The sequence below is a fragment of the Protopterus annectens genome, chromosome 10.part0 (genome assembly GCF_019279795.1).
Source record: "Protopterus annectens isolate FY-2018-M chromosome 10.part0, PAN1.0, whole genome shotgun sequence".
In the NCBI taxonomy this organism is placed as follows: domain Eukaryota; kingdom Metazoa; phylum Chordata; order Ceratodontiformes; family Protopteridae; genus Protopterus; species Protopterus annectens.
The window spans coordinates 38,836,547-38,864,061 of record NC_056744.1 but is presented as its reverse complement, the minus strand read 5'-3'; the positions used below and the strand labels follow the sequence as shown (position 1 = coordinate 38,864,061).

The 27,515-nt window shown below is 39.4% G+C and overlaps 1 protein-coding gene across 1 annotated transcript in view; it reads left to right on the top strand.

Annotated features, from left to right (window-relative positions):
• The window catches only part of LOC122812934, a 774,249-nt gene that overhangs the window by 17,083 nt on the left and 729,651 nt on the right, over positions 1 to 27,515 (top strand). The window lies entirely within an intron of this gene.

Here is a 27,515-nt window from a genome sequence, read left to right as displayed (position 1 = left end):
GGGAAATTGCACTTGATGCAGAGAGGTGCATCTGGAAATACTATGTGTACCTGTTATCCTCTCGGTGAGTGTCCAGCATTGGTGCCAGTGGTGAGGATTGAAGCTGTTTGATTACTGGTCCAGTGGTGGGTCATCACATATTTATTGGTGGCAGTGGTGGGATCACCACTTCACATATTGGGATTCATTGGTGTGGATATTGAACTCCTGTAGCCTGTAAACAGTGGTGACTAAAGAAGGTGTTTGTACTCTCAAGCAACCACATGGTAGACATTCAGAGTTTCATATCACAATAGTTTTATTTATATTTTTTGTTGGCTTAGTCAGTCAGGGAGAGCAGGCAAGGATATCGGCAGCGGATTATGGTAAGCTGACAAGGAGCTAGTTGGCTGAGATGTGCCAAGCCAAAGGACTGGTGCATGCCAACCTAACTAAGGGGAAATGATTACAGCCTTAATTATAGCTGCATCACAGACCAGCACCCAGGAGGACGACCACACTGGCTTTTTGGATGTACAACTCTCAGAAAATGGACAGTTCAACTTTGCCTCAGAGGACTTAAAAGTCTGTCTGGAGTTAGATACTTGAACTGGAGGCCAAACAGATGGAATTAGAATAAGTAGAGAGACTGAGATGTCATGGAGCCAAAGAAAATTAGATGCTGACTCTTCAGGGTCATGGAGGTTATGAGAAAGGGAATAACCGAACCCCAGAAGCAATAAAGGTTAGAAATTGCTTCCACAATTTACAGATGGTGATAATTTTGATAGTTTTATTCATATGTTTGAAAGGGTTTGTAAACAGTATAATCTTGACCAAGGACTCTGGGAACGTACAGTTTCTGACCACCTTACTCCATGGTAAAGCTGTAAACAGTATGTTGACCAAGGACTCTGGGAACGTACAGTTCCTGACCACCTTACTCCATGGTAAAGCTGTAACTGCTGTTTCTAAATTCTGATACTTATTGCTTAAATTATAGGACAGTTAAAATTTTTTATTGGAATGCTTTGTTAACATCTGAAGCTTATAGAAAAAAGTTTTGTGACCATAGATAGAAGGCAGATGAAAGTGTGAGTGATTATATTGCTGATTTTAAGCACTTACTTTCATAGGTGGGTAAGTGGGTGTCAGGCCACCAGTTGAAAGGCTTGCAGACCTTTTGGTGAGGGAACATGCTCTTAGTACTTTGCCCAAGGACATGAGAATCTGGTTGGCAGATAGAGAATGCAACACCGCAGATGAGTTGGGGGGGGGGGGGGCGTATACCTAGCAAGCAAGGCATCACTGCAGAGGAAAGGGATACCCATTGCTGCTCATGGGGGTATAAGGGAACCTATGTTTGGCAGCCTAAACCACCCAACAGAGTCTACCAATAATGGGGCAAGCCACTAGGTTAGGTACATGGCCAGGATCAAGGGCTAAATGTTTTAAATGTAACCAGTGGGGCCATGTAGCATATAGATGTCCTTGGAGGCAAGATGAGGAGAAAAGGTAGGGGAGCCAGCAAATGGGAATAACAGAATGCCAGTGGTAAGTTGTCTGTGGAAAACAAGGGCACCAGACTACCGCAAGAGGTCATATCCTATCTCAATAGATGGGAAACAGCCCACTGCTAAGAGAGACACAGCCTCTGACCTAACCATTGTGACACCTGCAATGGTTAAAGAGGAGCACTGCTTGCTTGGGCAGTCTACTTCAGTCAGAGTTTTATGAGGGGCCCCATTCTAAATACCTTTGGTTAGGGTTCACCTTGACTGAGAGGGTGGAAAAGAAAGCAAGCAAGTAGGTGTGTTTGAGGATATCCCTGCATGTGTCCTGATAAGGAATGATTTTTATTGTGCAATTCCTTGTGTGCATGCAGTTGAATGTAGTCAGGCTTGGAGACAGGCATGTGGATCTTGTAGCCTGGGGGGACCCAGACAGACCACACACTTGAAGCTAGAACTGGTGAGGTGGCTACTTCAGGAAGGTAACTACCCTGTGAGAATGAAGGTGAGCCACAGCTGCTGGTGGGTTCTGATGTTCCCTTGGACAGAGTTACTGCAAGGGCCGAAGTGAGTAGTAGTACCCAGGCTGACAGTGAGGCACTGCTGTCAGATGTTACCAGACTTCCTGTGGAAGGGGAGCTGGGAAGGGTTACAAAGAGAGTTGAGTCCTATATCTTTCTTAAGTGTAAGTGGATAGGATGATGAGAAAGTTCCTCTGAGTTCAGGTTCAGATAGGGGTTGTACTGACTCCATCTCCCATTGGATCCATGAGACTTTCTGCCACCTCCCATACATTGTATCTCCTTCTCCTATCCATCTTTCAGTTTCAGAGCCCCAAGATCAGAGAGTTCTGAGAGTACTGGTATCTGAGCCAGAGAGAATTTCATCTTTGACCCTGATGGTTTCCCTGACCAGTTCTGCTTTTATTCCCTTAGATTGAGAAGAGTCTCTGAGCTGAAGCATCAGTGTCAGAACTGTGGAGCCAGGATCTGCTCCAATGATGTCAAATCCATCCTTGCCCCTTGGAGCCATGGTGCTAGATAGCTTGGATCTGGTTCTCTCCGGGAGGCATGGATCAGATAAAGTTGTGGTTTGCCTGCTTTGGAAATCTTGGCTCTGGTGCGGCTAGCCACAGCTTCTACTAGTCCATTGGCCTTCGAGCTTATGAAGAGGGTGTTCTCTCATTCAAGAGATCCAGTTTCTCATACATCCTCGGATCCTACACCTTCCCCTATGGTTCTGAGATGTGATCCCATCATACCTACTTCACAGGGACAGCCAATACAACTAGCATCCAGACAGTTCCCATAACAGAACTACCCCTCTCTTTGGACACCTCCCCAGCGCATCCCATTGACAAGGTTCACCAAAACAGAACATGCAAAAAGAGGCACATAAATTCCCCTTTGGAATGTCTCCCCAAAGATACTGACTACTTTGAAGGGGAAGGGTCCCCCGATCACTGTTTGACATCTCATTTATAGGCATTTGAGATATCCTTAAGCAGAAAGGTGGTTGGTCCACAGGTAATCCTTTCCTTGAGGAGGAGTCAGTATTTCTGGAAGCTTTTGATTTTGGCCCATCTGTGTCTTGGGTGACTCCCCTGGCTGATAACTCATTGGCCTAGTCTCTTGCCAGGCAGGAAAGGAATGGGATTCTGTTAAACCAGTTTCATGTTGACTGGATAAAATTTTAGCTCCTCCAAAAGATAAGTTCCACTGGAGCAAAGGAGTCCCTGTTGATGCAATGGTTTTGGCTGCAGCCACCAAGAAGGAGCTAGCAGTACTGAGCTTCTCTGTTCATCCCCCTAACAGAGAGTCCAAGGCATTGGACAGGTTTGGAAAGTACGTGTTTGCTTCAGTTACCTTTGCATTGAGGTCCCTGAATGATTTGGTGCACCTTACAAGAATGCAGAGGGATTTGCCCAAGGAAGTCTCAAAAATCTGTCTAGAGTCCTTGTCTGCAGAGGATTATAAAAGATGATCCTCACAGCTGCTGGCCATTGTATTATCTGTTTCCAGTGTATCCATGAGGTTGACTTCTCATGCAGCAGAAGGCACCTCTCAGGCTGCCGGTTCAGGCATTGCCACAAGGAGACATCCCTGGATGCTGTTATGTAATTTTGCAGAGCCTTTCAAAGTCTTCTTTCATCAGTGCTTCTTTTGATGGATCATCCTTGTTTGGCTGTTCTGTGAAAGAAATGCTTTACTACAGTGAACAAGAAGGAAATATTGTCTGCAATAGGAATTCACTTTTCTACCCCTCACCGATCCTTTTCACGGAATCGGAGGAGGAAAGAAAATATGGTTCTGTAAATCCCTATGATCTTTCCAGGATTCATGTGGAGACAACTTCCCATCAGAGGCAGGGGAAGGAGTTCAAATGGAAGATGCCATTCTCGCAGCAGAGGAGCCCCACAAAGTCAGGGTTTCCATGATTCCTTTCTGGATAGACTCTTTCAGCACTCCTGAAGGGCTGCCCGACTGCTTGCCACTAGAGACACTTGAGGTCACTTGTCCTTGCACCCAGATGCCTGAGCTGCTATAACAAAAGATTCTTGGATGATAAAAATAAAATGCAGAGGTTATTTTATACCATTTTCCAAAATGCCCACTTTCAAAAGAAGAAACCTTCCTAACATTCCACCCAGAGAGAAGCTGCAACTCAAGTAATTCAGAAGCTGCTGGAAAAGAGTCATCCCGAAGGTTCCACCAGACTAGAGATGATTCGGAACTTACTCAAAGTTCTTTTTAATGCCACAAAAGACAGGCAACCTGAGGCCAATTTTGGATCTAAGCAATCTGAACGAGTATCCGAGGAAATCAATGTTCCGAATGGTCATGGTTTAGTCCAGTCTCTCTCTCTTACACAAGGTTGATTTGGATGTGCTTGAGTGATCTTCAAGATGCATACTATCACATCAGAATAAACAGATGCTCCCAAAGACACTTGCACTTTTGTTTGGGAGCCAGTCACTATCATTTCAGAGCCCTATCCTTTGGACTCGACACATTCCCCAGGGTATTTTACCAAGTATATGGCAGTGGTAGCAGCTCATCTGAGACTGCAAGGATTCCTAGCGTTTCCATAGTTAGATGACTGGCTCCCCCCCCCCCCCCCCCCCAACCAGGCATCTCCTAGAACAGTCCAGGGACTATTTGCTCCAAAGTTGTCAGTCATTAGGCATTACAGTCAACATTTCCTAATCCAAACTGCTACTGGTACAGAACCTGGAGTTCATTGACACTCCTCTAAACACAATAAAGCAGATTGCTTCTGTACCTCATTGTATACGCACGATTGAATCTCAGGTTTATCAAATTCTTTCTCATCCTGTTCCTCCTGTCAAACTTGTCCTTCAGGCCTTAGGTTCCATGGCAGCATCTATAGTGTTAGTCCCATTAGCACATTACTATATGCATGTTCTTCAGTGAACTCATCTCAGTGGTCTAGTCTTTGACAGCCCCTATCCTTCCTAGTTGAGCTTTGTCAGGTATGCAAACACCATATTCACTCATGGATCCAGTCAGATGACATTTACGTAGGTTGCCCCTTCGTTCTATCTCCCCCAGTAGCCACAGTGACCACAGACGGGGGGTGGTTGGGGGTCATTTCTAGGGAAGGGACAGTCCAAGTCACATGGTCCCCCAAGAGACCAATTCACATATCAGTGTTCTGGAGATGAGAGCAGTCCTACTAGCATTGCAGGCATTTCAAGATGTTCCCCCTTTAGAGACCATTGTGATTCAAGCCGACATGTCTGTGGTCTGGCACACCAACAAACAAGGGGGAACTCTGTCTTACCCCCTCTGCCGAGAAGCTATGAGTGTGTGGCAATGGGCAATCTCTTCCATCTGCTTTCTAGAAGCAATGCATATTCCAGGGAAATCCAACATATTAGTGGATTTACTCAGCAGGTCCATTCTCATGCCTCACGAGTGGACTCTCTGTCAGTCGGTGGAGAACATTTTCCATCGTTGAGACCAACCTTGTGGCAATTTTTTGTTTCTCTCCACAACAACAGATGCAGCAGGTACTTTGCCCTGAATCCATCTTAGAGGGATTCACCAAGAGATGCTGTAGTCCACGCTTGGCCCTCCAGTTTCCTTTATGCCTCTCCCCCAGTACCGCTTATTACAAAATTCTTACAGAAAGTCAGTCTATTGAAGAGCACAGTTATCCTCATTGCCCCTTTTTGGCCTTGCTAGGTCTAGGTGTCCTTCCTTTGGTCTCATCTTTGTTATCCTCCTTGGATACTGGACTCCAGTCCAGACCTTCTGTCACATTCCTCAGGGATTAAATATCCCAGCCCTCTAACTGCATGGTTTTTCCAGTTCCATTAATAGCTAGACAGCCCAGGCTTTCTTCCCTGGTTTGTGATATACTTTTGTCCTACTAGAAATATTCGACTAAGAGGATTTACAAGAGTAAATGGAAAAGATTCTCAATATGGGCCTTGAAAAATGACATTGATCCTTTTACTACCCCCTATTTCTTCTCTGCTGGAGTTTTTACCTTCTCTTTTTAAAGATGGTGCTAGTTTTTTCACAATCAAGGTGCAGTTGGGAACCATATCAAAATTTCACTCGGGAGACCATGCTTCTTGCTTGGCTGCTTTTAAGTTGTGTAAGGCTTTTCTAATGGGCACCTTCTAGCTCAGACCCCCCAGTGAAAGATCTGTCACCTCCTTGAAATTTAACAGTAGTACTTCAAGGCTTAACTCAACAACCCTTTGAACCTTCCGCAAAAACTGACTTATAATTCCTGTCTTGGAAAACAAGTCTTTTTAGTTGGTATTACATCTGCTAAAATGATTTCTGAACTCCAGGTTCTTACTGAACTCCAGGTTTTTGCATCAAAAGCCACTTACATTGTTTTTTATAAAAACAGGATTACCTTACAAACCAATCCTTCTTTCCTACCAAAGGTGGCTTCTGAGTTAAATAGAAATCAAACTTCATTTACAAGTCCTTTTTCCAAAATTTTCGAATAAGGGAGAATACATGCTACATCTTTTAGATGTGCATAGGCAACTACATTTCTGTTTACACAGAACAAAATATTTCAGAAAAACGGACCAGTTGTGTGCATCTCTCTCATCTAGTTAGCTGGGTTCTCTAGTTTCTAATGATAACTAATTGCATTTTCTGGATATATTTCCAGAAAGGTGTCTCCATATCAAAACCATCTAAAACCTATTCAATGAGATTTATGGCCACCTCATCCGCTTTCTGGTCTAGAACTTCCATTGTTGATATTTTGTGCAGCAGCCACCTGGTCTAGTGCTAATACCTTTATTACTCATTATAAATTAAACATAATTTCCAGAAGCAGAGCTGCTGTTGGTTTAGCAGTTCTCCAGAATATCCTTCCATGACGTCCACCCAAGATTTACATAGCTGGGTACTCTGTCCCATATGTTGAGGAAGAATGAAAAGGACAACATCAGATATTTGTTATGTACTCACTATAACTATGCATCTATGTCCATTTTCATTCTTCCTCAACACTCCTCCCTCTTCCTGTCATCTTCTGGAGAGACCTGATGGACCTTTGGAACCTATAGTTCCAGGTTTGAGCTCTGATTTTAATTTCTTTTCTCTTCCAGTATTGTATACTAAGATTTTTAAGGCAGCAAACTCGGTCTGACATTGGGGATGGACTAGGGCATTATGGGTAGATGGAGGAGCTCAAGAGTTGGATTTGAAGTCTGTAGCATATGAGTCAGATCCGTAACCCATATGTTGAGGAAGAATGAGAATGGACAACACAGATGCATAGTTATAGTCAGTACATAACTTCAGTTTATCAACGATGGGATGAATAAGGCCAATCTCTAACCAAAAGTGATTGATAGGTTAATCTAAGTACAACACTAGGCTTAGAATGGCTTGGAAGGACAGCTAGCCTATTTATTAACTTCTTATTGTCTTACAATAGGTTGGTTCAAAGGTACCAGTCACACAGTAAATGCAATTAACCATGAATCACATTATCACTGGTAGCCGAGTACTTTTTGTAATGTCAGGTTGGTATGTGATAGGTACTGTTGGTTCTTTGATGTGACTATACAACACAGAACCGACAGTAAAGTCGGTATGTGTGAAGTATATTTAAACCTAAAATTAGTTACTTATCCACAATAAAGTCAGTGGATAGCTACTTTGAATGAAACCAACAGTCAACTTTGTTGCACCCAGTTGTCAGTGCATGAGCAGAACTAATATACATTGTGTCAGCCTCATTTTCCATACATATTCACCAAATCAGAATATGCTAAGCATTTATATTTATATTTAGATTGTAGCCCCTTATAGCCATTTTTAAACAGTTTGTATAGAACAAATTGGCCGTATTTGGAGGCTAAACGTTGGAATCACCTCTCTGAACTGTACCTCATTATGAGGAATGTTCTTTGGTTTGTCTTAAACTTCATGCTTGTATTTTCCACATTGAAAGGGTGTGCCATGCATTGACCAAGAAGAGTTTTTTTTAACAAATATCCACAGCAATTAATATTGAGCCATGTTAACGCACTAATTCTCAAGAACTTCTTATAAGTGTGAAGTCACCAATTTTAACCATGCTCCGAGTTTCCAAAGTGACATTATAAAACAAGTGCCTATTTGCTCCACATTATGAGAGATAATCTTCCACTTTGGGAGTTGGAAACTTCAGAACTATGGTTAGAATAGTGTGCATTTTATTTGGGTGATATTGAGCAATACAAGGGTTTGCTGAACAGCCTGAACTTTGTAGTGTTTAGCCATTTTCCTTCTGGAATCACCTGGGTCTTGCTTTTGTCAATAAAATGTAATTTTGCTGCTGCTGCATTTTATAACCCAGAAAAACATCTATTTAAAAGTGGAAATTTGAAGACCTTTTTCTTACTAGAAGCTTGGTATTGCAAGATATGAGGCAGTGAAACTGATTTGTTAATATCTGTAAAACATTCAAGATGATGTCTGTTCAGTTTATCCATTTACCAAACTGTTGGTTAATTAGTCCCTAAATGAACTGTATGACCTGTCTCCCTAAGGTAAAGGACACTAGTTTCATCAGTCCTGGGCTGTGGCTGCCTTATGTTTCTACTGTAGAGTATTAGTCTTCCTTTGTTTTTACCCATGTCTTGCCTTGGCCGCTTCCTGATATTTCTGTCTTGTGGATGTACTTGTATTGCACCGGACCAAATTCACTGTTGTTCATGCAGTCATTAGTATTGCATTGTATGATGCATTATCACTTCTTCAGCTTGAGCTGCCCATATTTATGATGCTGCTTTGATTTTCCATATGCGGCCATGAACTGCAAGGTTTGTATTTCTGTATTTCACAGTAATGGATAGATGGAGATGGATGTATATGGGTATATGTCATTTTATTTAAAAGACTAAATATCTAAACAGCCCTGATCAAACACAAGTTGACTAAAAATACATTTATCTCAGCATAACTTACTTATGAATCTTTGAAGAAACTTGTACAAGTGATCCCATAAACTTGCCTTATTATCACAGGTATAACTGATAAAATGTACTGAAGAAGATGAGGTGAAGCTTTGACAAGGGCAAATGTACTTGTGTGTTTAAAACACTGTTTTATTAAGTTAAAATAAGCAATACCAGCTTGAGTCCTGTTTTCTTATTTTAATAAGAATGCAAAGTGATCTATGACATGAATCACACAAGTTTTGACAATGGTCTACTTTATTAATTTGTATGCTGATATCAAGAGCAATTGTTCCTATACAATTTGGTTTTCCCTTTTTCTGTCATATTTATATATGTGTGTGGTGTGTGTGTGTGTGTGTGTGCGTATATGTATGTGTGTGTGTGTGTGTGTGTATGTGTGTGTATATATATATATATATATATATATATATATATATATATATATATATATATATATATGGATCTAGGACTCTCCATCAAACACACGTTTCACTGAAACGTAAATGGGCGAGCTCAAGTTCGCGAAAGTGCATTTTATCGAAAATGCACTTTCACCAGAAAGTAAGTAAGCAAACAGTTGTTTTCATGTAGATTTAGTTGTACATCAACATGTGGTGTAGATTATACAACTAAACAAACTGTAGCTTAGATCACGGTACAGTGGGGATAAGGAAGTATTCCCTTTTTCCCACTGTAGTGCGATTTCGGAGTGAGAATATTAAAGTAGGAAGGTGTGGGGGGTGCAGGGGGGGCTTGCCCCCTGCATCATTTTATTTTTATTTATTTTTTTGCGAAAGTGGATTTTGTGTGTGTGTGTATGTGTGTGTGTATGGATATAAAATATATATGTGTGTGTCACACACAGGTGCGAACACACACACATAATATACAGTATACAAAATAATATTTTGTGGTTGTGTATATGTATATAATATTTGGGTTTATGTTCTGTGGTAAGGTATTTACAGTGCACGTATATAACCATTAAAATTCACTGGTAGGCATGTGTGTATGTACATATATCTGTATAGATGTGTATTCTCTATGTATATATGTATATATATCTACATATCTAGGTATGCAGGTACATATACACTAGATATGTAGAGTGTATACGTTATGCATAATATATATAGTTCATAATATGCAAACCTTCATGTTTGTTCTTTGCTATTGCTTTGCTATTATGCAATCTTTTTTGCATTGTTCACTGCTTTAATACATACGTGAGAAGTTACTCTTTACTAGATTAACAAAAATGTGTGCTAACTGCTGTACTTTATTGCTCAGAAGTTGTGTCTGATGATCTCCCTTGTCTCTGTACTAACCATTGGTGATTCCATATCAAATGCCTCACTGTGTGGGAGTAGATAGTACATGACATTCATTTTGATGTTTTAATAGAGTACTTTGTTGCACCTGTATTTTTCTTCCACAGTAAAATGTGTATTTTTTAATTGCTTTGGGTCTGTGTACTAACGTAGAGATAGTAGTGTCTTTGTAGTCATTATAAACCTGTGGCATTGTCTTTGTAGCCATTATAAACTTGAGGTATTGTATTTGTAGCCATAATAAACCTGTGGCATTTGAGCCTGCTGAAATGTTGCCAAATACTCAAGAGAATTGTAGTGTTGAAAAGAAGACAGATGTTCTTTTCCTAGTAATGAATGCCTTTACTGTGATATACAATGGCAATCAAGAGAACTAAAATTGTGCATACCTGCATAGAATATATGATGGTAAATACCTTTCAGTTTTAGAAATCTTTTGCTGGCTTTATATTTTATGATACAGTGCACATGAGTCACCATTGCAAAGAAGAAATTGGTCCTTGTGGGCTGTTTAACAAATTAAATAGATGAAATTAACAAATTAAATAAATGAAATTAATTGTGCTTCCTGTCTGTGGTAACTCCTCAGTATTCACATGAGTTCTGTGATGTGTAACATATAATTTATTTGTGTGGTTCACAATGTATTTATTTTGAAGATACATCAGTGAATGTATTTATTTTGAAGATACATCAATGAATGTATTACTAGTGAAAAAAAAAACTTGATGGGCTTAGTACAACACCTAATTGGGTTAAGAGAAATTTTGTTTACCTTTCTTCAGTTAATTTTCAGATTAGATATTACGTCTGTTGACAGATGAGGCTTGTTAATAGTCTAGCTGCTGGGCCGAACAGAGGGATGCTATATAACTAACACTTATTTTTGTTTGAAAAATGTTTACCCTTTCTCATCCATTGCGCCTTGCTTTCTCTCCCTTTTGGAGCTGATTGCGCACACATCCATGGCAGAGCACTTCACTGTCCCACTATTCTCTCAGTGAAGTATTTCCTTGTTTCCAGTCTTGGTTAACCATCCTTTCTGCCATGTGCGCTGACCTCTTACATGCTGTGACCTTCCTTCCAAGTTTTAATATTACCCCTTTGGATAAGGAGGTCCAAATTTTGTCTATATTCTCCCTACATTTCTGTTAATAGCCACACCCAGAGCAGTTATTGTGCATTTCTTTCACTTTTGCTCTTTGTATGGATTGCTTTGTCTTTTTGAATGTTTATTCTGCCTCACTAAATCCTAACAGTGTCTCCTCAAGCAGATGTTGAAGTACGTGATTCTTTTATGGTCCACACTTTTCCTGACACATCACTTCAATTTTTGTCCCTTGTCTTGGGTAACTTTACTGCTTACAGTCCTCAAGTGTTTGTTTTTATACAAACCTGTTGAAATGGAGGGGTGGGCTCTTTTTCAACTACTTTTAACTTTGTTCATCTTCTGTCATCTGGCTTAACTACTCATTTAGATCCATTTGCCAAATTGTTGCAAAATAATGCACCTGACTTGACAGAGGGCATTTCTTAGAGAAAGGCAAAGTGGGTTTGATAAACTGCATGTGATTGTACAGAGGAAAATAGTTTTGTCTTTAAAACATTCAGCTTGTAACAAGAGAATGCTCTTCATTTAATTGATCTATTAAATAGGGTAGTCAGAATGTATTTGTTGTTTGTTCTGAACTCTTGTCTATGAAGTCAGATGTTCCCGGTGTGCTATATTTTAGGGAAGATCCAAAACATTAAACTTCAGATCTGATGTTGTCAGTTTTCATTAATTCCTCAACTACTGGGTTCAGATCCGACTCCACCGATAGCTCATGGCCAACTGAAACTCTCTAGCTCCTCCCTACCCGTAATGCACCAACCCCTAACATACCTCAGATCTTGTTTGCACTTTAGCTTATAGACGTGGTCAGCTTAGCTCTGAAGCATTTCTAGAGACAAGTAAAGTAAGTATTCTTAAAACCTTTTCTCCCATATATATATATATATCTATATATATCTATATGGATCTATATATATATATCTATATGGATCTACCTGAGTAGATCGACATGTTAAAAGAGTGAAAACGACTTCACCGATGCCAGAAGATCGACAAGGCAGAAGACCGACGGAGGAAGACACCGACGCTGAGAACACTGTGATGGGGAAAGGATGTGTAAGTATGCGGTAGTGATGGACATTAGGGTGCGAGTAAGGTAAGTGTGCGATGTTGGCGGTCTGTAGGGGTAGGGGTGGGATAAGTGAGTTAGGGTTAGGGCGCGGGTTAGGTAAGGGTGCGAGTAAGGTAAGTGTGCGATGTTGGCGGTCGGTAGGGGTAAGGGTGGGATAAGTGAGTTAGGGTTAGGGCGCGGGTTAGGTGAGTGTGCGATAGTGACGGACCTTAGGGTAAGGGTTTGGGTTAGGGTTGTAGATAGTTGTGTATATATGGGTTAGTGTTGGTTTGTAAGGATTTTGGTGTGCTTGTGTTGTGTGTGTGTGGGTTTTGGATAGGGGATTTGTTTTGTTTGTTGGTATGATGTGTCGAGTGTATGAGGTGTCGTGTTTGTGAACTGTCGTGTTTGTGAACTGTCGATCTTCTGGCGTCGGTGAAGTCGTTTTCGCTCTTTTAACATGTCGATCTACTCAGGTAGATCCATCTATATATATACTTGAGTATTACCACAAAAAAACAAACACTGAACCAAATGAGAAAAAAAGCAAAAAAGTGGAAAAAAAGCAAAAAAGTAGAAACCAGCAAACGAACATGGCTTTATTGATAAAATAGATGTGCTTTCATCTATTAAATGTAGACTTCATCAGATAAAATACAACTGCATTAATGCACATTTAAATTACCCACTGAACCACATGACCGGGAATAGGGAAAGAAATTTTAAAGGGACCATGACTTAAAACCATCACACAATATGGAAAAACATTAACTGAAATTTATAAATGAACAAAAAACTTACAGTAAAATACTATTTCACCTATCATAAAATTTCTTCTTTAACAAATTAGAAATACTAGCAGGTCATTAAGACCCGGTGGAACTGTAGCATTTAAAAATACAATACAGATACAAGGGGTTATCCCGTTGTCCTGGTTAAGTTGATTATGAATGAGGTTGTGGGGAAGAGAACATCTAATTTTTATCACCCCCTTTTAAGATTTAACCTTGATGCACCTAGTTTTCATAATGTGCAAGGGTTCATTTTTATTGCCACCTGGTGATTTTAATGTTTCTGTTAATGTTCCTGACAATTTGAGCCATTCGTACAGCCATTTCTTCATTACTACTCACAGCCTGGACAGTGACCATACTGTCTCTTATTTTTCTATAAGAAATGGGAACTTTTTTCCTTTGACAGCAATGTATTTAATAAATTGGGTCATTATCCTAGGATTGTTTATAGGTATGGTTTGAGTTTTAAAATTTTTTTTGATGGCATTTCAAATTTGACACCTTCAATTATTGATAGATAAATGTGGGGCCTGGGCCCAATGTCATTATAGTCAGGTTGGGAACAGGATTTCTGTCTTGGGCAGAGAATTTTTGATTAAAGGCCGTTATAATTGCCAGACTCGGGGCATTGCTGGCATAAAACAATATAAACAATGCCCAGCCTTTTATATCGGCAAAACAGAGAGGAAGCTCAGACAAAGAATCTAAGAACATGTTTATGATATGAGGAAGCATAAAAGCACTAATGCCTATATAAGCATCAGGTTAAGTGTAATCATTCAGATTTTTTATTTACTATTTTGGAAAAGGTACAGGTTAACCCGAGGGGTGGTCCATGGTCTACTTTACTGGAACAAAGAGAGCTTTGGTGGCAAGTATTTTTAAATGCTACAGTTCCACCTGGTCTTAATGACTCCGTTAGCATTTCCAGTTTGTTAAAGATGAAATTTTATGATGGGTGAAATAGTATTTTATTGTAAGTTTTTTGTTTATTTATAAATTTCAGTTAATGTTTTTCCATATTATGTGATGGTTTTAAGTCATGGTCCCTTTAAAATTTCTTTCCCTATTCCCGATCATGTGGTTCAGTGGGTAATTTTAAATGTGCATTAGTGCAGTTGTGTTTTATCTGATTAAGTCTACATTTAATAGACAAAAGGCTTATCTATTTTATCAATAAAGCTGCGTTCATTTGCTGGTTTCCACTTTGTTTTTTTCTGATATACTTGAGTATTCTTGTTTACTATTGCTGGTATTTTTTCCTGTATTTTAATTTTCATTGTTTCACTTTTACACTATTATGTATTCTTTAGTACCATTATTGGTACATATTTACCATTTTTTCCTCTCTACCCAAAAAAAAAAAAAAAACAAATAAAAATATATACTTACATCTATATCTTTTTCTTCTGTCAGTTGAATCTTTTGCAAGATGTCTGAAAAAGAATTAAAAAAAATGTAAAAAAATGCAGCCAGAAGCTACCTTATGCTGACGCCATTACCTTTGCATCTACTGTTTGGGCTCAGACCATGTTATTATGGATTGTGAGATATGTAAAAGTTTTAATCTGTGCTCTAGTGGACAGGAGAAACAAATTAATATTAAAAGGGTTACTTGTGACCTTTTTTTTTTTTATAAGCCATATCTGGGGCTCACCCCCCCCCCAAAATATCTCCTAAGGATACTCCTAAAAAGTCCCTGAAGAAGTCTGATTCTTCCACTCCATCTTCTATGGAGCTTCCTCTCAAAAAATCCATATCAAATCTGAAGCTGTCTGGCACAAAGATGTCTTCTATGCCTCCTAAGACTCCTTTGGATCAGAGTGGTTCAATTCTGAAGATTCTTCCTCGGATCCGATACTCCCCAACAATTAACCCATTTCCTGCAAGACTTCCATCTGCTTTCCTCAGGAGACAGCAGTCCAAGTCACCATCCATTGTTTCATCTCATTATTCCAGGAGTCTCATGGAAGCCGACTTGGATAGAATGATGAGAAAGTCCTCTTGGTGCAAATACAGATGTGGGTTCTCCCAGCCTTTTGGGTCAGGAAACCTTTGTTATATCTACCCCTCCTTAATGGCTCCTTCTCTCATCTGACACTTTCAGAGTCCTTGGATCTGAGATTGTCGAGACAGTCTGGTTCGGATCCAAGACTACTGGTGTTCTCTGATCCGAAGGTTTCTCTAGAGTGCCACTGGCTCTGACAAGTTCTTCTATGTCCCGTGTGTATATGCGCCAAGAGCTTTGACATTCAACTCCACAGGGTCAGCCAGTCCAAACTCTCCAGACTACCCAGCAGGGCATTTCCCTCTGTTCTGACACTTCCCAGGAACATCCCACTGAGGAAGTACACTGGAAGAGAAAATGCAAAAGGAAGCACTTAGATTTCCCTCAAGAATTTATTCTAGAAGACACAGATTTCAATGAAGAGGAAGGGCCCCCCCCAGATCACCACCCAAAGATGTCTCATTTGGAGACATTCTGGAGATCCTCAATCAATGGGGTGGTTGATGCTACCAAAATCCTTCCCCAGAGAAATCATTATTCCTGGAGACGTGTTTCTGGAGGCATTTGGATCTGGTCTATCTCCTTGGTAGCTCCACTCACTGATGAGCTTATTGCTTTGATCTCTCAGCTGATATGGAAGGAACCTAAGCAGTTGAACCTATCCCCAAGAGATCAGGCCAAATTCTAGCACCTCCAAAACAGGAAGGGAACACTAGAGCAAGGGTGTGGCTGTAGATGCCATGGTCATGGTGGCCACAAAAAAAGTCACTTGCAGAACAAAGTTCCACTGTCCATTCTCCTAATAGAGAGTCCAGGGCTTTGGTTAGGTTCAAGAAGTGTGTCTGTGCTTCAGCAACCTTTTCTCTTAGGTCACTGAATTACCTGGCACATTTTAAAAGGTTACAAAGAAATTTGATTGAGTTATCAAATTCTTTTTCAGGGTCCCCTACTACAGAGGCTCAAGCTACAGTAGCCTCACAGTTGGTATCCCTTCAATTCTTTTCAAACTCTTCCATAAGGCTTATGTCACAAAAGGCACTTGGATGCAGAGATTTATTTCCAGAGGTTATGTGATTCCCCTTTCTCCTCCATCTCCATCCTATCAAAAGTTTTCAGATATTCCACCCAATCAGAGGAAAGTAGCATCACTAGAGATACAAAAGCAGCTCCAGAAAGGAGTCGTCCAAGAAGTCCCACAAGACATGAAAGGATCCGTAACTTATTCAAGATTCTTTTTAGTGCCAAAGAAAACAGGGGACCGGAGACCAGTTATGGATCTCAGCAACTTGAACAAATGAGTTTGGCATTCAAAGTTTCGGATGGTCATGGTTCAGCCCATACTGCCTTTTCTAGGCAAGGATGATTGGATGTGCTAGACAGGCCTTCAAGATGTATACTATCACATAAAAATGAACAGGTGATCCAGAAGGTTTTTACACTTTTGACTGGGAACCAGTCATTACCAGTTCAGAGCTCTGCCCTTTCGTCTCGCCACAGCTCCCAGGTTGTTCACCAAATGCCTGGCAGTGGTGGCAGCTCAATTGAGTCTGCAGAGATTCCAGATGTTTCCGTATTTAGACAACTGGCTCATTACTGCTCCGACCAGGCATCTACTCATAATAGCAAAACAAACGGGTACTAAAATCTTGCTCCCTTCTGAGAAGCAGCCATGGTCACTAATTTGAATTCTGTTTAGGGGAAATGAGACAGTCTCAGATACGGTATCAAAATGTGCTACTATGAATTCAAGTGTCTGTGATGGATGCAACTTAGATTTGTTGTAGTTTTATTGTTTTCTTCCCTCAATTTTTTTTTATTTTCAATTAAAATAACATTTACATAATATTTTTAAATGTAATTTTAAACCCCTATATACACTATTTACAATAGCCTGACTTTCAATTGTATACACTGTATGTTATTAAATATAGAATTAACAGATCAGTTATCAGACATTGATTATTGCAGAGTGTCCAACAAAAATATAACTTTCTTCCAAGGATTATTTACCAATGGCCTGGGATAGAGTCGTAGTTCTTTGATTTTTATTTCCATCGATGCAGTTGTCTTCAGTAAGTGTAGAAGTCTTCCAAGGTCAGAGGTGTATTTGAATTCCACCTTCTGGTTATGCATTTCCTAGATATAGCAAGTATTGTCCATAACAAATACATATTTGTCTTATTCAGGTAGGGACCTTCATTTACATTTAGTATAATCAATGCTTTAGTTAGGGTAAAGGATTCATTAAATAAAGCTTGTAAAAAATGATTTGATTCCATTCCGATATGATTTAATTTTATTACATTCATAAAAAATATGAATCCAGTCTGCTTTATTTGACTTTTCACACCTCCAGAAAAAAAAAATTGTAGTAGTACTTATCTTTTTAATTCCATCTGGTGTTAAAAATGGTCTATGTAAGTATTTCCAGTTAAATATTTTCCAGTACTGTGTGTTAGAGGTGTAATTAACTGATAGTAAGATGTTTGTTTTATTTCTTCTGTTAACTGCAGTGACTGACCTTTTGTTAAGAACTGCCAGTATGATGGTTTGGGAATTGTTTTGCATGTTATTAACTCTTTTTATATAGATTTGAATTGAAATTTTTCTTTTCACAACGGTTATATATAAATTCATACAGAAAACTTATTAGATTTGGAATATCTTTAAATGAGGAATTAATTAATATGCATAACTCCGAGTGTAGTACAATAGAATGCTTTGTAAGGTTAACCATTCCTGTTTTGGAGTATTTTTATCAGTTTTTATCATATGTATATCTAAAACATTTAATTTATTTACACATTGAAACCAGCATATGAATCCATTTTGTTCCGAGGAGGTTATTGTTTCCCTATATATTTTGTGAAGAAAGTTCTTATTTTTATCATATGTATATCTAAAACATTTAATTTATTTACACATTGAAACCAGCATAAGAATCCATTTTGTTCCGAGGAGGTTATTGTTTCCGTATATATTTTGTGAAGAAAGTTCTTAGTGATGGTAAATGGAGTTAAAAGGTCAAACCAAAGATTTAGATCTATGTTTGCATTGATAAGTTTCCTAAAGGAATTGATGTAATGATTAATCAGTGTTGTTTTAGAAGGTTGTGTTATATTATATTGTATACTCATGCATATTATGTACCATGGTTTGTTTAATTTGTTTACTATTAAATTTTTTTAAACAGATTACATTTGTTAATATAGCCGTTGTTAATTCTTTCCATTTGGCAAAATAATTTGGGTTTATCCTGACTATTGTAGATTTAAGCACAGATGCTTTTATATATGTTTCTATTTCCGGGAAGTTCAACCCTCCTTGTTTCCAAGGTCTAATGTGATGAGTTAGAGCTACTCTATTCTTTTTGGGATACCATAAACATTTTATTAAACATGAGTTTATTTCTTTAAGAATGCATCTTTCAGGAATTAACTGTATTGTTAATGCTACATATATTATTTTTGGCAATAAGACCATTTTTATTAATATCTGTCTTTAAAAGTTAATATAATTTTGTTCCACTTTTCTATATATATTTTTGTTTCAATGTTTTTATAATTTATTAATATTTTGTTTACATTTTTGCATAACACTATTCCTAAATAATTTAGTGTAAGTTCTTGTTTTCCTATGATGAATGTATCTGTTACTTGTAGTTCTTTTTTCTTATTTAAAAATAGAAATTTTGATTTTGATCTATTAAAGTGTAGACCTGAAATCTTATAAAATTTCTCCATTACTACTTCTAGTTTTCCTAATGACTATCTAGAGTTTGATAGGGTTAAAAAATATATCATCAGCAAAAAACTATTATTTTAGATATGTACTGGTCATAGACTTCTGTTCCTTTTATGCTTGGATTATTGCATATTATTTCTGCAAGTATTTCTATAGCCAAAGCAAATAAAATAAGAGAAAGGGGCATCCTTGTTTAGTACCTTTCGTTATATGGATAGATTCTGAGGTGAAAGGACCTAATTTAATGTAGGCTAAGTTATTAATATACATGTTTTTAGTAATAAGATGAAGGGAGGAGGACATTCAAATAATGCTAAAGTTTTAAATAGATATTCCCAGTTGAGGGAATTGAAGGCTTTTTCTATGTCTAATCTGATTACAAGTGTTTCTCTATCTTCTTTAGTCAGATAATCTAAAAGAATAAGTATCCTTTTAATATTATCATGCCTGTTATATAAAAATCCAGTTTGATCATTATTAATTGTCTTTGAAAGTGGAATTTACTTTCTGTTAGCTAGGATTGACATACATATTTTGTCATAATTATTCAGTAATGATATAGGTCTGTATGAGGTGCAAAGGTCTGATGGTTTAATTTCTTTTAGAATTGGTGTTATGAGAGAATATTTCCATGAGGTTGGTATTTATGCTTCTGACTGGACTTCTAGCAAAGTTTTATGAAAAAGGGAGATTACTGCTGAAGGGAAGAGTTTGTAAATTTCCTTAATTATATCATCTATCCCTGGAGCTTTGTTAGAATTACTTTCTTTTATCTTGTCAATTTCTTTGTAGGATATAGGTTTTTGTAGGTCTAGTTTTAAGTTTTCTGGAATTTTTTTTTATATTGATAAAGTTTGTATCCAAGTTTATTTGGTTGGTATCTAAATCTTCTTTTTTGAAGTGTTCCATATAATGGAACCAAAATGCTTCCAGGATGTCTCCTATATCTGATACTTTTTCCCCTTTCTTTTCATGATATATACTACGAATGTTATTTGCTTTAGATTATATTTTAATTCTTGTAGATAAGTTATGTAGCTATCTGGGAGAGGTGGCTAATGATTTTATTTTTAATTTTTCCAAGGCTAGACAAGTTTTGTGTATTAGAATTTCATTATTTTTTATTTAATTCCTCTATTTCTTTTTTGACTTCTGGACAATTCAGATTTTTTTTTTAGCTTTTGCTGTCAAGAGTCTGGTTTGCAAGTCTAATGATTCAGATTCCCACTCTCTAACTTTGTTTTTGTATCGGCTAAGCATCTTACCAAATAAATATGCTTTTAACGAGTCCCAAACCATGACTCTACTGATTTCTGTTGTATTATTAATTTCAAGAAATAAGTATAGTTCTGACAACATCCAGGGTATGAATTCTTTAATTTTTGTGATATATGATGGATTTCTGTTTGAGAAGATTAAAAGTTTAAACTCTGTTTGGAGCTTCATTATCAGAGAGTCACGATCTGAGAAGGGGCATGGAACTATTGAGAAGTTGAGGATTTTTGTTTGTAAATCTTGAACTACGAATAATTTGTCTGTTCTGGTTTGTGTCCAAATCTATGGTCTTTATGGGAAAATAATAAGGATTTATCATCTTTTACTTTAAACGTGTCTATTAAATGAAATGACTCAACCCATCTTTTTAAGGATTTTGAAATAGTTGCTATGCAAAAAGACTTCTTGGTGTTTTCAGAAGCTTCTAAGGTACAATTAAAGTCTCCTCCCAGTATAAGATTTCCTTTATAACTGTCGGAAATAAAATCTAGGTGTTTTTTAATCTTTCCTGCTCCAATTCCTGGGAACCAATATAGATTAGCTAAGGTCCATATTCTGTTATTAAATGTAATTATAACAAACACTAGTAGACTTTCTTAGTTTTCATATTTATAAATAACTTTTGGAGTGATTATGTTTTTCTTCCAGAGAATTGATACTCTTTTTGTCTTTGTTCTATAGGAGAATTGAGCTAAGACTGCATAGTCCTTAGGGTTCCAAATAAAGCTATCATTAGTCTTAAAATGCCTTTCCTGGAGAAATACTACTTGTGCCTTATTTAGATTTAAATATTTTAGTAAGTTTGATCTTTTATTTGCATTATTTAAGCCATTAGTATTTAATGATAAGAATATTAAATCCATTTCAAGTTATTGTTGGAAGAAGCATTTTGCTTCTATTTTTTATTTTGATTATAGTAGTTATACCATATTCTCTGATAACATTGAATGTTATTTTTGTGTGTGTAAACTTGGGGGTGTAATTTAATGTTCTTTCTTCTTTAAATACAAGTAGGGTAAAATTCTGGTCAGGCTTTAAAAAAGTATTTCTATAAAACATTAATTCTAAAGTATCAAATACAAGTAAATATGAATTTCCCATTAAACATGGAATCAAAGTCATTCCTAATCCAATAGATAAAGATAGAGCTATACAATTATCACTCATACCTTTAACCAACAATATCAACTGAGCTCCATATGTTAAATTATTATATGGATAATTTTCTTAAAAGAAATATAAAATTCTACATTTTTCTATTATTCTATAGTATTTTATATATCAGGATGGAATGTTAGTAGTGTAAACGATTATTATGTTGACTTAGAACATATCCAATATTTAGTTACTCTTAAGATCCCAAACATGTCAGATATGTCATTTCGGATAAATTAAATGCAACCGAGGAGCATACACTAAATAAGTCAACAATAAATGGAGTATTACTAAAATAATTTGACTAAAATGACTGTGTAGGAGACTAGTGATTACCAATGAAATATGAATTTACTGTTAGGTGTACTGTCTTCCTTTACTTTCCTACTTCAGCTCACCAGCTTCAAATTGCACTTATGAAAAGACATGGCCTATCAGTGGTATCCTGACTCTTGAGTAGATGTGCCCTACATTCTAGTGTGCAGTGCTTTTGCATATTTATAGATTTACAAAGCAAAGTCTAAGAATGAACTATGATCACCCTGACAATTCCCACCCTGCATAGGGCACCTCCTGCTTCCAGAATGGGTAATCACATCAGATCTAGAATTAATGTGTAGGTACCCATATGGTAATCAAGACTTACCTTAGGTAAGTATTAATCAAATAGTGTTTAGAGCATCTTAGAGAGTTCTCTGGGCAGTTGGAATACCTCTCCCCCTTGACCAAAAACAGAGATTTCTCTTCCCTTTCTTTCCCTTGTTTTAAATCAGTACTAATAAAAGAAATTCAGCAAACATAGGTAAACAGAAACAACATTCAGTAGTCTGTCTTGTACATGACTCACAATCCATTAAACAATTCAGTGACTAACATCACTTTAGTAAACATTATAAAGGCAAATTAGAAATAATTTCCTAGCTCTTTAAATTTTCTGATAAAGCAAAAAGTTAATAAGCTATTTTAACCTAAAGTGTAAAGCATTTAAATTTTTCCTTGCATGTATATATTTCTACTTGTACAGATTTCAGACAGCTACTGACACTACAATATAATACTTCACTTCTTCAAATCATTCCTTTTTCAATTCAGGTTTTGTTTTGTCAAAATGACAAAAATATTTCAAGGGAACAGTTAATATTTAGACTGATGTTTCAAATAAATAACGTGTCAGTTGCCAATTGAGTTAGTCTAGAATATATGGTTAGTGCAAATATAGCATGTTGCAAAAATATGTATTTCTTCGTGTGCTCTAGAGACTGTCATATGCAAGTAACATATATAATGTAGCATATGTAGAGCAGATAGCTTATGGATTCAGGATGTTAAAGTAAGTTATGCTTATTAATCAGACAGTTTCATTTAAGTGCACAAGTAATTTGGGGGACATTTCAGTTGTTTCCAGGAATGTGTATTCCAATGTGAGTAACTTATAAAGTATTTACGAGTTGTTCTATTAAGTTATCTAATTACTTTTTTGTTTTATGTGAGAGGCTAAATGCACTTTGCAGATTCACAAAGTCCATAGAAACTGCCGCAGCTTTCTGTTGCCATGATGACACAAATATAGCGGTTCCTAATCAATGAGTGTTTAAAAAAAACTGAAATAGTTCACGAGGCTGATAGAATGTAAAGAAAGCTTCACTTCTCACAAGCAACCATACATTTTTCCCTCCTTTGTTATGTTATATTATAGGAAATAATTCAACTGACAGTTTGTATATAAACAAAACATTTCAGAGTTAATTGCTAACATGCCCCGTAACCCATTAAGCATAACAGTGTCCACCATTAATCTAATAACTATTGTAATAACATCTAATTGAGTCCACTTTTCCTCATAAACATGTCACAATTCATTAAACAAAGCAGAGTGTAACATCTGTCTAATAATCATTATAAAGACAAATAATAGTAATTGCCTAGCTCTTCAAACTTTCTGATATTGCAAAATGATGACAGTAAGCTATTTTAACTGGAAGATTAAAACATTTCAATACTTCCTTGTGAATATACAATGTTAAGTTGTCTATCTCGCCTTCATTCTTGCTGGATGGGTTCGGAGCCGACCTCGGCTCCGACTCGGCCACTCTAAAAGCTCGAGAGTTGGTTCCACCGGCTCGAGGCTCCCCTTATATCCCACAATGCTAGGCGAGAGTTACCTCAGATCTCGTTTGCCGCTACAGCTTCGAGGTTGGTTTTTCTACCGGTTCCTGGTGAGTACTATTTTCTTGTGAAAATTAGTCTTTAAAAACCCCTTTAATTTAATATTTTTACTTAGTTAGTGTAGGTTAGAAAACTTTTATTCCCTACCCCAAAAAATTTCCGTTTCTTTCCCCAAGAACCTTTGGTTCTTCCCTTGGGCCTATAGGCCTTTCCTTCCTAGTGGAGTGTGTGTGTTTATTGTAGTTTAAATTACTAGTATTACTACTATTTTTATTGTATTAACCTGACAGGGTATAACTAGTGTGTTTGTGTGCGTGTTTGTGTACACCTGTTCAGACAAAATGTCTAAAGAAGCAAAGGTCTCGGATTCAAGAAGTGTGATGCGTGCTGTCAGAAGATGTCTCTGACAGACGCTCACACTTCTTGTGTCTATTGTCTGGGGCCTTTGCACCTGCAGGACTCCTGTGCTGTGTGCCATGGCTTCAGCCCCAGGGTCCTGCAGGAAAGAAAGAATAAATTAATTCTTAGAGGCTTACTCAAGCCAGAGGATTCCCTGTCTGTTTCTACAGGAAGCCCTCTAAGGCATCTAGGTCTTCGGCTCCGGCAACTGAGCCGAGACCTGGTTTCTCAACCTTTGCCTTCATCGGCTCCGGCTGGAGCCGATAAGTCTCAGTCCACAGTTTCTGTGGCCCCCTCGGCTCCGGCCGGAGCCGAGGTTATAGAAGTTCCCGTGTCGGCTCCGACCAGACCTTCGGAGCCGACAACTAGGAAGAGGTCCAGGTCACCATCTCTTGGCTCCGTTCATTCGGCTCCAGGATCTCCCCTGCTGTCTGAACGGAGCCAAAGGTCTCACTCCTCTAGGTCATCGAGGCTGTCGGATCATGACCTTCAGAGGGTAGTGAGTCGACTACTTAAGTCCGAGGCACTAGCCCAGATGCTTCAGAGCCCGACTCATCAGTTGATGCCTGCCCCGGTCCATCAACATATTCCTCCTTCGACTCTCTTGAGTTCGGAGCCGGGTCGTGTCGGAACCGAGACTGTGGTTACGTCGGAGCCGATACAATTGTCTTCGGCTCCGTCGTCGGCTCCGTTTTCTTCTTTGGAAGAATCTCGGCGCCGGACTTCCCTCGTCGGCTCCGAGGGGGTGAGTGGCATCGGACCCTTGTCCGACCCCCCTCTCCCTCTCGGGGCTTCGGCGCTGGTGAGTTCGGCTCCGACATCGCCTCGAGCCATCACTGTCGGTGCCGAGGGGTTCTTAGCTTCTCGGAGCGGGACCTCTGGCTCTGCCTGACAGGGGTGCATTCGAGGTCATGCGGAGTGTGTTAGAGCCTGGCTCTACTCCACAGTCGGCTCCTCCACCCCTCCCTCTATGGTGCCTCAGGCTAAGTCGACTCACTCCCTCATCCCGGACTGCAGAGAGCCAGCTCCTCAGGAGCCCCTGTGGGGATTTCATCCTCTTCCGAGGCCTCTTCTGATTTGGCAGAAGAGCCCCTCGGAAGAGGAAGTGTAAGAGGAAACACATTGACTCACCTGAGTCCATCACGTCAGACACAGATTTGGATGATTCTGAGGGTTCCCCGTTCCCCTTCTGAAGATGTCTCATTTGCAGACATTCTGGAGATCCTGAAACAGAGGGAAATTGGCCAGCCCTCAACCCTTCGGAGGACGAATCTGTGTATCTTGAGGCGTTTGGCTCTCGTCCTTCCACCTCCTGGGTGTCCCCTCCCTTCGACCCCCTCATGCAGGTGGTTGCTAAGAAGGCATGGACGGCTCCTGATTCAGTGGACCCCACTCCCAGGAGACCCTCTAAGTTCATAACAGCTCCAGCAGACAAACAATTTTTAACAAAAGGAGTTTCTGTGGATGCTATGGTGGTAGCTGCTGCCACAAAGAAGGAACTAGCTGATCCTTCAGTACCTGTCCATCCACCTAACAAGGAATCTAGGTCCATGGATAGGTGGAAGCGGATGTTCTCCTCAGCGACATTTACCATGCGTCGCTGAACTACCTGTGCCATTTTACTCGTCTTCAAAGGGACTTGATCAAGGAAGCGAGTGAAATGTTAAAGGATCCTACAGCTGCGGGTTTCCAAGACAAGATGAACACGCAGCTGGCTACCCTTAATTCCATATCCAACTCCTCCATGCCTCCTTTCTTACGCGGCTGATGGAGCGAGCAGAGCCGCAGGGACAGGTGTGGCCTTACGTAGGCACGCCTGGATGCGGCTATGCAATTTTGGACCCTTTCAAGACGTCTTTCACGAACTCCCCTTTTGATGGATCATCTCTTTGGTCCTCAAGTGAAAGAAACCCTGACTAGGTGCGAGACTGATGGCAAGACCCTTTCTGCCGTCGAGTCCGTTTTCGACTCCTTCCAGGCCTTACCCCAAAGGCCAGAAGGGTGGAAAGATGTGGTTCCGTAAACAATCTCAAGGGACTTCGCCTGACGACAGAGTCGTTTCCTACCAGAGGCAGAGGTGGGAATAACAATGGTAGACGCCGCCCTAGGGGCAGGGGGTCCGAGAACCAGGGCAATCGGGAAGCCTTCCTGACAAGCCCTTTCAGCATCCCTGAGGTGTTGCCCGTCTGCCCATCTTCGGAGGCAGTCGGGGAAGATTGTCACTGTACCCAGAAGCCTGGCTATCCCTGACTCAAGACAAATGGGTACAGTCCATCATTTCCGAAGGCTATTCTATCCCCTTTCTTCGCTTTCCAAATCAGTCAAAAAAATCCCTTCCAGATGTTCCACCTGCTCAAAGGGATCTAGCAGTTTTGGAAATTTCAAAACTGCTTGCAAAAAGAGCAATTCAGCCAGTGCCAGCAGACCAACAAGGATCCGGAATCTACTCAAGGTTCTTTTTAGTTCCAAAGAAAACAGGGGACTGGAGACCGATATTGGATCTCAGTGTCTTGAACAAATCAGTCAAGAAAACAAGATTTCGGATGGTCACGCTGCAATCCATCCTTCCCCTTTTGGGCAAAGGAAACTGGATGTGCTCTATAGACCTTCGGGATGCGTACTATCACATAAAAATGAACAGACGCTCCAGAAGATTCCTCCGCTTCAGGCTGGGAACCAGTCATTTTCAGTTCAGGGCCCTGCCCTTTGGTCTCACCACTGCCCCGGTGTTTACCAAATGCATGGCAGTGGTAGCTTCTCACCTGAGACGACAAGGATTCCAGGTGTTTCCATATTTGGACGACTGGCTCCTCACAGCTCCCACCAAGCATCTCCTTCTGATGGCCAGAGATTATACTTTTCGCGTTTGTCAAAACTGGGTATTTCAATAAATTGCGAAAAGTCTGTTTTGTCGCCTTGTCATACTATTACCTACATAGGCGCAAATCTAGATCTGATAAACATGTCTGCAAGGCTAACACATCAAAGGATATCAGACATTCACAAATTTGTATCACTCCTTCTCAACAACAACAGAATCAAAGCCAGGTTAGTTCTAAAGGTGTTGGGAATTATGGCAGCGGCCATACCTCTCCTTCCATTAGCCAGATACCACATGCGGATCCTCCAGTGGATGCTTTTTACTCAATGGTCATACCAGGAACTTCCAATGTCTCACACCATTGTGATCACGCAGGCGTGCAAAAAGCATCTCATGTGGTGGATGTCTTCCCCCCATCTTCTGTCGGGAAGACCTTTTGTTCCACCTCCTCCGGTTGCTACACTGACAACGGATGCCTCCCTGATCGGGTGGGGGGGGCATTATCAGGGCAGTACAGTCCAGGGCACATGGCAACCAAACGAATGCCACTTGCACATAAATGTTCTGGAGATGAGAGCAGTGCTTTTAGCGTTGCAAGCCCTTCAAGACTCTCTTCCCTTGGGAACAATTGCAATCCAGACAGACAATATGTCTGTAGTGTGGTGCATCAACAAACAAGGCGGAACCAGATCATACCCCCTGTGTCGAGAAGCACTC